The 13,826-nt window shown below is 45.5% G+C and overlaps 1 pseudogene across 1 annotated transcript; it reads left to right on the forward strand.

Moving 5' to 3' along the window:
- The first annotated feature begins 10,360 nt into the window (after positions 1-10,360).
- B630019K06Rik (RIKEN cDNA B630019K06 gene) lies at positions 10,361-12,972 on the forward strand (annotated as a pseudogene). The gene has a single exon (NR_045448.1). The product of NR_045448.1 is annotated as an RIKEN cDNA B630019K06 gene (transcript).
- Positions 12,973-13,826: the final 854 nt, after the last annotated feature.

The following is a 13,826-nucleotide window of genomic DNA, read 5'->3' on the forward strand; positions in this document are numbered from 1 at the left end:
ACACACATACAAGTCATCACTAGGGACACCTGTTACCTGCCATGCTACACTAGAAATGTGTCTACTTCCAACTATCTCGTTTCATTGTTTGGCTAGGATACACTTCCTTCCCTGTTTGCACAAAGGTGACAAATCCAAATTCTGTGATGTGGTAGAATCTGGCTTTGCTTGACCACACATAGGACCTTCATCCTATGAAGGAGGATGAAGAACCAGAGGCTCAGTGTAGACAGATGCTCATGCCTGCCTATAAGTTATTTTTAACCCCCTAATTTTAGCTTTTTGGGAGTAAGTGTAATGTCTGATTCTAGGGAATGAACCCAGGTCCTCCTGCATGTGAGGCGAGGGCGCAACACTGAGCTGCACTGGACTAGTAGTTATCCCTTCATTATTGACAGAATCCTGAAAGAAACTTAACGCAGAACAATTACTCTGGGCTTACACTTTCAGGGGGCTCAGTTGATAGACGCTTTTACCATACATGCAGCGTATGAAGGGAGACTGTTCTTACCTTCATCTTGGATTAGGGTGGCCAACAAGGAATATAGGAAAGGCTCAAGGTAGGAAACAGACTCAAGTACATGGTTCTAATGAGCTAATTCCTCAAGCATCCTTGTCTCCCACATGATACCAAGATCATGTGACATCACCAACAGATTTGCTTGACGATTAGATGAGAGATCCCACAACATAATTACTTTCAGAAATGTCCTCACACATGGGAAAAAGTGGAACTTTTCCTACTATGTCTAGACTTCTCTGAAACACTCAGACTATCAGAATTAACACACATACTCAGTTGTTTGTGTCATTTTCTGATGAGGTTTCACTAAATCACCCAGGCTGGCATCAAATTTGCAGTTGTCCTCTGTCAAATTCCAAGTCGTCAGTTTCAGAGCTTCTCCTGGGCTATAATTAATATCTTTCGCTTTATTTCTGTTCACTGATATATGTTCCATTATGCATCCCAGGCTATACTGGAACTCACTTTATAGCCCAATTGTGGTATTTGTGCCCCACCCACCCTCTGGAGTACTGGGCTTACAAGAGTAGACTACTGTACATAGTGTGATTGAATACTTTTCTAAGAGAGTGTATCATCACAAGGAAAATGTTGTGAGTAGTACTCACCAAACTCACAATAAAGAATACTCCTTGGGGGCTGGAGAGATGGCTTAGTGGTTAAAGTGGTGACTGCTCTTCCAGAGGTCCTGAGTTCAAATCCCAGCAGCCACATGGTGGCTCACAACCATCTGTAATGGGATCTGATGCCCTCTCCTGGTGTGTATGAAGACAGCTACAGTGTACTCATATACATTAACATAAATAATAATTCTTTAAAAGTACATCTCTTTAGCCTGGGATATGGTTTACTAGTAAAGACTGACTAACATATACAACAGGCCTAGGGGACAAGGTATCACTCTAGAAAAATAAGATACACTGACAGAAATTTAAGATTTTATATGAACAGGAATAGATGGTAAAGTAGATACTTAACAGAGCCTAAGGGAGGTCTCACAAATGTGGAACTAGAGCCAAGTCCAAAGTCAGAGCCGAATGGCAGCAAAGGTAGAAGAGCTTATGGAATAGAAGAATTAAGGCTTATATCTGAAGGACATAGTACAAATGAGACCTAGGGTTCTGGACCACTGCAGGCAAGGGACACATAAACTGTGTTGGTATGATAAAGGTTTCAGTCAGGTTTAGAATTATTATTAGTGTTCCACGGTCGATGTTATGAGGTGAGCTCTGTCACGTGCGTATTTCACATAGCACTCGTATGTAGGAGCCATAATGCCCCATGTAACTCTCCTAGGGATGATGGAGGTAATGTGTGTTCCTATGCATATGGCTCTGATGAACAGAACTATAGAGAGGGAAGAGACAGGAGGCCTCTGCTTCACCACTATGTGAGGATGCAGAGAGGGTTCAGAGGCACTGATAAATGGATGTGTTCAACAAAACAAACCAAATGCAGAAAGAGATGGTTCGGGGTTAACTTCAAATGAGTAACCATGTTTAAATTTGTGTTCTTGTGCAATTTTGTATTGGGTGGGGCATGAAACTAGAAAGGGTATCATAAGATTGAAGGTGGAGTCCTTAAAGAGGTACAAAGAGTAACTTTGTGCACAGGGGCCAGGAAAGTAGTAACAGGGACAATCAGGGAGAAAGAAGGGGACTAGCAAGATGGGGAAAGGGGGTGGGACAAGGTATGGGAATATGTCATCATGAAACCCATAACTTTATATGCTGCCTTTAAACATCAAAGGAATAGATTCTTGAGGATGAAATGGGAAGAGAAAACAGTCTACTTTTGAAGCAGAATCAGTGGTCCTCCCTTGGAGGAAGAAAATCTTATATTTAAGGAAAACTGGGAGTCATGAATGGAAGTTGGAAGCTGGCTGTTCTTGTCACTCTCTAGAAGTATCCTTACCGTGTCATCTGTTTCACTAATACTCACTGAATGGCGATCAGAACAATCACACATGTCACTTACTGAAGATAAAGCCCAAGGCAAATGCTAATACTGGCTGACTAATGCTTTCCAGCTGCAGTAGCAAGCTCAGAGGAATGTGGGATGGACCTTGTGGTGCAGGGTTCTGAAAAGATGCCCTAAATCATTTTGATTTACACTCACGCAGAATGGAAGGATACCACCCATAGCTCATTTCATTTATGCATATTTAAGCGTTCTTCATATGTTACTGTAGGAATTAAAAATGTATATGATTTGTTATGAACATATTAGAAATCCCAGAATAATAACTATTTTTGAAAATACCAAATACACAATGAATACAACTGATATAGTCCAAGTGCCAACTGAGACATTTGGAAGTTCTGTATCCAAGTTATTTGGAATTTAAGCTGTGCTTGCACCTGCATTTTGCTTCCTAGAGGATACTCAGTAGGTACACATCCACCTAGAAAAGACACTGAATGTGGGTGTGGATGCAGGCCTTAAAGGGTTCTGTGCTTGCTGAACTGGAGTGCATGGGCTGCTCTTGTAAGGTCCAAAGTCACTCAGACTCTTTAACACATTGTCAGGCCCTGGTGCTGAGCTCTCACCTCAGCTTATGGCTCCTGCACTGTAGGTACAAGAAGATGAAAAGCACAGCGACTGCATGCTGAGTTGTTTTAAGTGGTAAATTGGGCTCTTCGTTCCTCTCATCTTCAGATGCTTCACCCAGACCCTCTTCACTTCTCACTCTTAGAGTGCATGGACCAGCCCCGTTCCACAGAAACTCCTTGAGAGTCTCTTAGCATGGAGAATCTGGTTCTAAGTCACCACATTTACCCAGCTCAATGAGCAAAATAGCTTTAGGAAGCAGCTGGTAGTCTGGCAATGACACAAAGTTTATTGTCTCTTGGAATGAGAGAGACTGAACATAATGAATAGAGTGCAAATATTTCAAGCAACAAAGGAATTATTAGATTTATTACAGGGAATGTTAACGGGTGAAATTTATAAGCTCCCTGCTCTGCTACATCATCCTAAATAGTTCAGCTTGTATAAATCCACGTATTAGCGGAGTATATAGGTGGATGTACCTACTTCTAAGACAGAATTTCTGAAGCTCTAGGTTATAGCTGGTGTGGCCTGGATAAGTCTTTTAGTGAGAAGCTATTTGTGCATTTTAGCATTTTCCCTGAGGCTTAGCAGGTTTAGCAATGTCCATTAGTTATCAGCAAATAGACAGCATCCTAGTTGTGGCAAGTAGGGCCAAATGTCAAGAGGAGATGGTGGTAGCAGTAAACGTTCACTAATGATGACAACAATCAGGAAAAGGCACCACTTTGTGTATTTTAGCACACTATAATGACAAATTTGCTTATAAGTCCAAATATTTTCTAATTATTCATTTTTATGCCCATAAGTTGGTGCTGCTATTGGATTTGTCCAGAGAAGTGTCTGATAGCAGTTACTGCATAGATTCTTAACTGGCCAAAGTGGTGAGAATATGTGATTGTGGAATTCACAGACTTTTTATTTGAGACAGGGTTTCTCTGTTTAGCCCTGGCTGTCGTGAAACTTACTCTGTAGACCAGGTTGGCCTCAAACTCAGAAACCTGCCTGCCTCTGCCTCTCAAGTGTTGGTATTAAAAGCATGCACCAGCATGTCCAGATGGAATTCACAGTCTTAAAAGAGGCATGCATATCATCCCCTCCATGGGCTAGACAGCTCCATAGAAGCAAGAAAAGAATGTATGTAAGGTAGAAGAGAGGGTGGAGTGGTGTGGACTCAAGTCTCTAGGACATGACATAGCATTTGCATGCCTGAAGTCTCAGCAGCTGTTACTACCTGATGAAGATTGGGCCTTCCTTCCCTGTCACAGAGAGGGTAGAATGCTTATGAGCCTCTCTCCCATTCCTGGGTATTGATAGAAAGTTAATAGTTGCTAGGGAGAGGGGCTTATGAAATCCTACTCCTTCCTGAGAAGGACCTGTAGGTAATTAATACTTTCAGAGTATGAGGGAAATTTACTTCTGTTGTGGAGCCAATTCTAAGGTACCCCTGATTCTAGTTTTAATCCCTTAGCAATTCCCCTACAGGAAACAAATATAAACCATGTGTTGACCTAAACATCTTGAAGATAGAAGGGACTACCTGGCTGTGATGATTTGTATATGCTCTGCACAGGGAGTGGCACTATTAGAAGGTGTGGGTGGCTCTGTTGGAGTTGGTGTGACCCTGTTGGAGTAGGTGTGATCCTGTTGGAGTAGGTGTGTCACTGTGGGTGTGGCTTTTAAGACTGCCTGGAAGCCAGTCTTCTGCTAGCAGCCTTCAGATGAAGATGTAGAACTCTCAGCTCTGCCTACAATATGCCTGCCTAGATGCTGCCATGTTCCCACTTTGACGATAATAGACTGAACCTGTAAGCCATTCCCAATTAAGTGTTGTCCTTTTAAGAGTTACCTTGGTCATGGTGTCTGTTCACAGTAGTAAAACCCTAACTAAGACTTTGGTTGGTACTGGGAGTTGGGTATTGCTGTGATAAGCCTGACCATGTGTTTGTTTGGAAGAATGTAGATTCTGGGACTTTGGATTTGGAGAGCAATGGAATGCTTTAAGTGAGGCTTAATGGGCTATCCTAGAAGGAATACGGAAGACTTTGCTGCTGTGAGTGGTTTGAACTGTGAGGACGGGCCCCAAGAGGTTTCAGTGGAGAAGAACTTCAATATGTGGCTCAGAGACTGTTTCTGTGATATTTTGGTGAAGAATGTGGCTGCTTTTTGCCATTGTCCGAACAGTCTGTCCAGATACTAAGGTGAAGAAATTTAGATTAATTGCTTTGAAACAGGAAGTCACAAAACAGCCTGGTGTAAATTCTGTTGTGTGGTTACTAAAGTTCTCTCTTATGAAGAGCATTTTAATGAAAAGCAGGAAGTTGAGAAAGGAAAGAAACAAAACATACGGTTCAAGAGTCCAATTAAAAGGGCACCAGGGGGTAGAATAGAGCTGAATCCTGTGTTCTAGAAGAGACCAGATTAAGGGAGTGGGACTTTGGGGGAAGATCCTACCTAGCTACATTTAGATCCAGGCATGGTGGTACACACCTTTAATCCCTGGAGACAGGATTTCAGATCTCTGAACTCAAGGTCAATGTATAGAACAAGATCAGGGACAGCCAAGTTTAGGCAGAGAAGCAGGTGGAAAACAGAAAGCTAGTGAAATGTAGTAGAACAAGGGGGCCATGTTCCAGCTCCTGCAAGCAGCAGAACTCAGCAGCTTCGGCCGTGTGACTTTGGCTTTAGAGTGAATAATAGAAGGGACTACTAGGACAATTGATGTTGGTTAGCTGGAGCTAAGAAAGTAGTAGTGATTAAGAAGATACCAGCATCACTGAGGTGAAATCTTCAGGGAAGTGTTTTCTGCGAGCACAGAGGCTGTGTTCCAGAGATAGCCAAGGTTGTATCTCATGCTGCAGATGTACTTAGTAATGTGTAAGATTCACCCAGGCAGTACTGGTTTTGAAGGCATGAAGGGGACATGAAGATCAGCTGAGGCTTGGTACTGTGAGGGGCCAAGGAAGGCCATTGGTGAAGATGCAGCCTTAGTTGTAGTTGACAGCCCAGGACTGAAGGAGTCATGCAAAGATTTGTGATTTGGCACCATGAAGAGAGCCTATGAGAGGCTATTGGTCACCTTGCCTAGTTGCAAGGGAAGACCACAGCTTTTTGGAGATGCCAGTACCATGTGATGACCACCAAGAACAGCCGTGGCCAGAGGAGTGGATCAACCTGAGCTTAGAATGCTAGAGGACAGAGCTGGAGAAGTGATGCCAACCTTTTGGAGGAGTCCAGACATGTGTAGATCCCAGACATTGACACAAGAAGTTGGAACATTGAAGTTGCCTTGGAGACCTCAAAATGTTTGAGATTCCAGAGCCATGGGCTATCTGCTGAGGAAAGCTGCTAACAAGGAGTGGAAACAGCCCATGAAAAGAAGTTTATTGCAGTCAAAAAAGATTAAAAGGGAGTTGGAGATCTGAAGACTGCTTTGACATCAGACATGGAGATGCAGAGTTTAGACTTCATCCATCTGGTTTCCTGTCTTGCTTTGGGGATCACAGTTAAGTGATTGGATGAATCTCAGAAAAGACTTTGAACTTTGGACTTTTAACCTTGTTGAGACTGCCAAAGATTATAGGGACTTTGGAAGTTGGACTAAATGTATTTTGCTTTATGCTATGTTTAGGTATGTCCCCCATAGACTCATATGTTTGAACAAACCTATGTTGGCCAGGGAGTGGAATGTGATGGTTGTATATCCTGGCAGTTTCACTAATAGGAGGCGTGGCCTTGTTGGAGTAGGTGTGTCACTGTGGGTGTGGGTTTTAGGGCCCTCATCCTAGCTGCCTGGAAACCAGTATTCTGCTAGCAGCCTTCAGATGAAGATGTAGAACTCTCATCTCCTCCTGTACCATGCCTACCTGGATGCTGTCATGTTCTCACCTTGATGATAATGAACTGAACCTCTGAACCTGTAAGCCAGCTCCAATTAAATGTTGCCCTTTATAAGAGTTGCCTTGGTCATGGTGTCTGTTCACAGCAGTAAAATCCTAAGACACTGGAGTTGGGTAGGTTCTACCTCAGTATTGGGATCAGGAGTAGTGGGAGGGAACAAAAACAGGGTACTTGATAGTGATGGTGATGAAAATAGTTGGGCAGGTGGGGATTTGTTAAATCAACCCCCCACGCATGCTCCTCAAGGTAACCTTAATTAAAGTTATGGGCTGACAAAAACAAGACAAAAACACCCAAACCCATGAAAATAGGAAGAAGATTAGTTGAGAAAATCACTGGGAATATGAGGAGTGGGAGGGGATACAACATAATGATGGGATATAGTCATAGCTAAAACATAGTATGTGTATGTATATATGTCACAACAAAATATATTAGAACAGCAGCAGCATACCTCCTTCCATGGTGTCAGAATTTTTTCTTAGGATGGGCCAGGTCCTGGGACAGATCCCTAGAATTACAAAAATAATACTACTGTTAAAAGTGACAAGATCAGTGGATGAAGAGGTGGTGCTGTGGTTTAGGGTACACACTACTCTTACAAAGGACTCGGATTTGGTTCCCAGAACTCACATGGCAGCTCATCTGGTGTTTAACTCTACTTCTAAAGTTGTGATTTCCTCTACTGGCTCTGCACACACATGGTACACATATATAACATGTAGGTAAATCATTTATATACATAAAGGGAACTAGATTTTTTTTATAGTGGCATGATCATCTGCATAGGAAATATGACAGTTCATTAAAGATCTCAGCAGATGTGTCCTGTACATGTACTCCTGTTCCCCTGCAAGAACAGAGCTCAGATTTGTCCTGTTAACTCCATCTACCCCTGCCCTTGCCTCAACTGAGCCCCTCCATTCCCCACACATAGTCAAAGCCTATAGTTATGCTGCCAACTTCATCTACCCCACCCACTGGACCCATACTCCTAAGCACATGTAGTCCCTTCTCTAGCCAGAGACATTAGACTCATACTGCCAAATCCACCCATCCCTGCAACCTTTCCAGAGAGGTGTACTGGACCCATAAGTACAATGCTACTGACTCTACTTACCACAGGAGCACATGTCCCACATCTGTCTTCCAGCCCTCCTTCTGCCCTTCTTCTTCATGTAGAGATCTCAGTCTACTATTCTAAAAGGGAGGAAAGGGAGCAGAGTGAGGAAATACTGCACCAAATGAAAACCAGACAGCAACAGGGTTGATACCAAATTCTGCATCTCTATGTTTGATGTCAAAGAGCTCCTTAGACCTCCAACTCCTTTCAGCTTTGTTGACTGCAACACCTCTCTCTCTCTCTCTCTCTCTCTCTCTCTCTCTCTCTCTCTCTCTCTCTCTCTCCCCCCCCCCCAGGGTGATTTCACACCCAACGTTCAGCTATCCTTGGCATGGATCCCATGACTCTGGCATCTCCAACCCCTTGGGGTCTCCAACCCAATCCAGGCTTCACCTTCACAGCAGCACGCAATGACTCATCTGCAATGTCCTCCAATGCAGGGACACCCCTGAGACAAGCCTGGCCTCAGTGGCTTTCCTTAGCCATGGAGGGAGATTCCATAACTCCTTTCTTGTATCCTTGACTCTAAAGCCAGAACCATGTGGCGAAAGCTTGTCAGTTCTGCTTGGTGGGTCTGGAATGTGGCTCCCTCTTTCAATCACATCTGCGTCATAGAACAAGTCCCCAAACTAAGGAAAGATGCACCCATACAAATAGAAGAAGCACACAGAACACCAGATAGACCAGACCAGAAATACTCAGTGTATGCTAGTTAAAACACTAAGTACACAGAACAAGGGAAGTGTATTGAAAGCTACAAAAGAAAGGTAGCAAGTCACTCAAAAGGAAAACTTATTAAAATAACAAAGGATTTCTCAGTGGAAACTTGGAAAGCCAGAAGATCTTGGAACAATGCAGTAAGAGTGCTAAAAACATCCACACAATGACAGCCTAGACTAATTTGTCCAGGGAAACTATCTGCCTTAGCTGAAAGAAAGAAAAATTCCCCATGCTATACACAGCCTGACATTTTTATATCCCACAAACAACACTCAAAGAAAATACAGGAAGCTGTATGTCAGGCTGCAGAGAGAAATGAGCGTAGCTAAGAGACTGTTGAAAGAAAAACAAAGCCATCATCACAAAAGCACAAAGTACCAAGAACATAATACCACCAAAAATCAACAACATAATGGCTCCAGTCAGCACAGACTTTTAAATATTAACTTTAAATATAGATGATCTCACTTCTCCAATTAAATAACATGCTGGCTTAATGGATCAAGAAACAAAATCCATCTACCTGTTGCCTACAAGAAACACATTTTCAGTTTTAAAGATAGACACTACACACTGCCTTAGAGTAACAGGATGGGTAAAGACTCTCCAGTCAAACGAGACAGGGGACTAGGCAGCAACTGGCATTGCCGTTCTAATATAAGTCAAAATAGACTAGAAGCGACAAAGAAGGACACTTAATTCTAACCAAGAGAACAATTAAGCAAGACATTACTATCCTAAACATATACGCACCAAACACGGGCTCACCCGATTTCATTTAAAAATGTACTAGCGGACTGAAAGACACAGCCTGGCACCAACCTGTTCATTCTATGTGAGTACAATTTCCCAGTTCGTTCCAGTTTCTCCAATAGACAATTCACCTAGACAGACAGCAGACAGAACCCCGAGAATTAGATGGTTATCAGCCATCAAATGGACTTAGGAGATACCTATAGAATATTCCACACAAACACCAAAGGGCCTTCTACTCAGCAGCACAGGGACCGGTCTCCAAAACAGAGCACATCCTGGGATACAAAGCAAAGCTCTAATCTCAGGAAGATTAAAATGACAGCGAGCATCCTCTCTGATCATAACGCACCACAACTTCAAACTGTCAGCAGACAGATCTCCAGTAAGTCCACAAACTCCTGGAGATTAAGCAACACATGACTGAATGATGAATGGGTCAAAGAAGAAATCCCAAAGAGAAACAGAACATTTCCGGGAACTGGAGGAAAACACAACACGAAACCCATCTGAGATATAGTGTGCAAGTAGTCCTAGGAGGAAAACTGATAGCTCTCAGTGCCTACATTTGAAAAACTGAGAAAAAAGGCCCACCTCAGAAGAGAGTCATGGGCTTCAGGCCCCTAAGGAACCTCTGAGCAGGGGGGCGGGCCACTAGCTAGCCTTTTGTCTGGCTGGCAACCCAAGCAGGTGAGCCATCCCTCTGCCCCCCCTCCGCCCCCGCACCCACCCCTCCCTCCTTCCTCCCCCCCCCCTCCGGCGCGCCCCCAAGGCCGGCTCCGCCCCCTCTTGGAGTGGGTGGTGTGCTCCTGCGGCTCCTGTTGTGTCGCAGGCACACGCGCCGTTGGCGGAGCTGCAGATAAAGTGGTCTGAGCAGGACAGCCGCTGCCCCCACCAGCGCGCTGCCAGAGCGGACCAAGAGGCCTAGCGACCCGACTCGCTGCCTCCCTCGAGTCCCCAGAGCTCGGGCTCAGCTTTCTCCAGGCTTCTGGGCCCGAAGTATGTAGCCCGCCTGCGGCCCGCCTAGGTACCCAGCGGCTGTCACCCACCGGGCCGTCGAGGCGGCCAGGTGCGCAGCGCGGAGCGGCTCGCGGCGGGGCACAGGCCCGGTCTGCCAGCGGCCTGACCGGCCATCGGAGCCTGCTTCGCGGGCCTCTATCCCGTTCTCTTGGGCTCGCCCTCCTAGGGCCGTCTTTATGGGCCACCTTCTCTCGAAGGAGCCTCGGAACCGTGCGAGCCAGAAGAAGCCTCGTTGCTGCAGCTGGTGTCGCCGCCGGCGCCCTCTCATCAGGCTGCCGGGCCGGACGCCGACCAAGTCGTCCCCACAGCCCGCGGCGGCGGCGGCCCGCAATCGGGACTGCTTCTTCCGCGGGCCCTGCATGCTCTGTTTCATCGTGCACAGCCCCAGCGGGCCCGCCCCCGCCGGCCCAGAGGAGGAGCCGCCGCTGTCGCCGCCGCTGCCGCGGGACGGGGCCTACGCCACCTCCCCCTTGCAGCACCTAGAGCCGCGCTACGCGGCCTTGGCGGCCGAAGACTGCGCCGCCGCGGCCCGCCGCTTCCTGCTGTCGTCGGCCGCCGCCGCTGCCGCCTCCTCGGCCTCGTCGCCCGCCACCCGTTGCAAGGAGCTGGGGCTGGCCGCCGCCGCCGCCTGGGAGCAGCAGGGCCGGAGCCTCTTCGTGGCCAGCATGGGGCCGCTGCGCTTCCTGGGGCCGCCGGCCGCCGTGCAGCTGTTCCAGGGGCTGCCGCCACAGACGGAGCATCCCTTGGCCCCCGACCTAGTGTGCAACTGGAAGGACGACGAGCTTCCCGACTACACCTACTGCAGCCAGCCCCGCTGCGGCGGCGGCGGCAGCGGCGGCGGCGGCGGCGGCGGCGGCGGAGGACCTGTTGGGGGAGGTGGCTTGCTGCTGCAGCCACTGGATGCTGGCTACTGCCAGGCCCCAGAGCAGCCCCTGCCAGTGATCGGCTCCAGGCCCACCTCTCCTGCCTCAGAGTGTTCCTTCATTGAAGCCACCGGCGACACTCTCCGGGCTGGAAGCATCACCGCGTGGTCCGCCCAGCATCAGGCTGAAAGCCGCAACGCGGACTGTCCGAGGCTCCCCGATCCCTGCGAATTCCTTAGAGATTCGCCCCCTGAGCCCCTAGACATCAACCAGCTGCCGGGGTCCATCGTGCTTGAGGTGGATCTGGACGACTAGGTCCAGGGATGCGAGTTTTTCCCCAACGCTGCCCCCCCCCCTTCCCGAGGCTGTCTCTGTCCTCCCCCTGTGCAAGGAGGAGTGGGATTCCCTGATTCCCTGACAGCCCGGGGTCGCTTGAAGGGGAGACTGGGCAGCCAGTCGCCCCCTGCTTAAGGCCTGTTTTGAAGTAGAAAAGCTTGGAGTCTGCTGAATGCCTTGTCGTAGATTAGGTCCGTTTCCACAATTCAGGATTCATTTATTGCTTTAGCAAATCCCGATATAGAACTATTAGATTTCTGTGGAATAAATATATGCATACTTGAGCAATTTCTATTTGGTGGGTAACAGCTTTACATACCGACGTTTGAAAAAGTTTTCAAACTGTTTTTCAGGTCTGGTCGCTGCTAGTTAGTGCCAATAACTTACAATTAAGCATGTACCATGATCAGTCACTGTACCAGCGCTTTATAAATCTCATGGGTTCCTCCATTTGATGCTGTGACATAAGTCCTGTTAATATTTATTGTATTCAAAAAGAAACTGACATTCCAGTGTTTTGGGACAGATGACTTACACCAGTGAACCCGGAAGAAGAGGAAATCGTGGTTGAAAGACTGGATCAAGGTCACACCCATAAACTAAAGAGCAAATCTGGGACTTGAACTAGGGACTTTCGGCCAGCTTGACTTGAAAACCAAACCAACTCTGTTCTTTATGCCGTTGTTCCTCCTTCCTATGTCCTTACCTTCCTTTATGTGCAATGGATTGCCAGAAGTCAGAAGTGTTTTATGTTGGGGTTGGGTGAATGAAGAAGTGAAGTGCCTGGTGGGAATTTTATGTCAGTGTCAGTTACTAAGTAAAATGTCCTGCTTTGTCAGCGCTAGAAACAAACTTTGTGACAGTTTGTGTTAAGTTATTAACTCCCCTTCCCCTTGTTTCTTGTCTTTGTTCCCACACTTTTTTCTGGAGGTTATAAAATGAGAACTTGAGTTTTCATTGTGGTTGATATTTAAATAGCACTAGGCAGAAAGAACCTTCAGGAGAATGTGGCTACTTTCCTTGTTACTGAATTAACTGCCAATGAATTGTAAATGTTACTGTCACATCAGTGTACCTTATCTGAGTAGACTTTTAACATATGTGCAATTGTGTGTTTGAATCTGTTTTACTGTGACATTGATGTTCTTGTGAAAAATACAGCAAAAGACTAAATAAGTTCCCCATTTCGTTGTCTCATAATCTAATGATTTATGGAGTTGTACTTCCTGGGGGAAATATTACTTTGTGTGTTCAGGGGATGAATTTTAGGGCAAAGTCTTGAGTCCTTATGTCACTGGAAAACACAGATATTTACAATTCATAATAGTACCAACATTATATTTATGAAACAACAACAAAATTAATTTTATAGTTGGGGGTGTGGTCACCACAACATGAGGAACCATATTAAAGGGTTGCAGCATTAGAATGGTTGAAAACCAGTTATATAGATAAATAAAACATCAACAGAACGATTAGAAAGAGCACAAATAAATGAATTAATGATACAACTAAAAAGTTGGACAAACAGAAACAAACCAAGTCCAAAACAGCAAGAAGTAATAAAAACCAGAGCAGGAATCAATAAAACAGAAAACAGTACACAGAATCAAGAAGTCTAAGAGCTGCGGCTCTGAGGAAATAGATAACATTGGCAGGCTGTTGGCCCAACTAAACAAAAGAAAGGCAGGACCCAAATGAACAGAATCAGGATTGAGCTGGGAAAAATCACAACAAACACTAATAAAGAAGTCCAGAATAATATAAAAATGAATACATTAAAAACCAGTAATTCATTAAGTTGAAAATCCTAAAAGAAATGAATGAATTCTAGATTCAGCTAAATTACCAAAATTAAAGAAAGAAGAAAACAACCTAAGCAGACCCTAGCAAAGGAGATTGAAATAGTAATGAAAAGGCTTCAAGTTAAAAAAAAAATGCCCAGGCTCAGGTGGATTCCCAGGTTTTCAAAGGAGATCTCCAGGTAATCTATCTTAAGCTTTCAAACAAACAAACAAGCAAGCAAATACATAAACAA

Source organism: Mus musculus, chromosome X (assembly GCF_000001635.26).
Source record: "Mus musculus strain C57BL/6J chromosome X, GRCm38.p6 C57BL/6J".
NCBI lineage: Eukaryota > Metazoa > Chordata > Mammalia > Rodentia > Muridae > Mus > Mus musculus.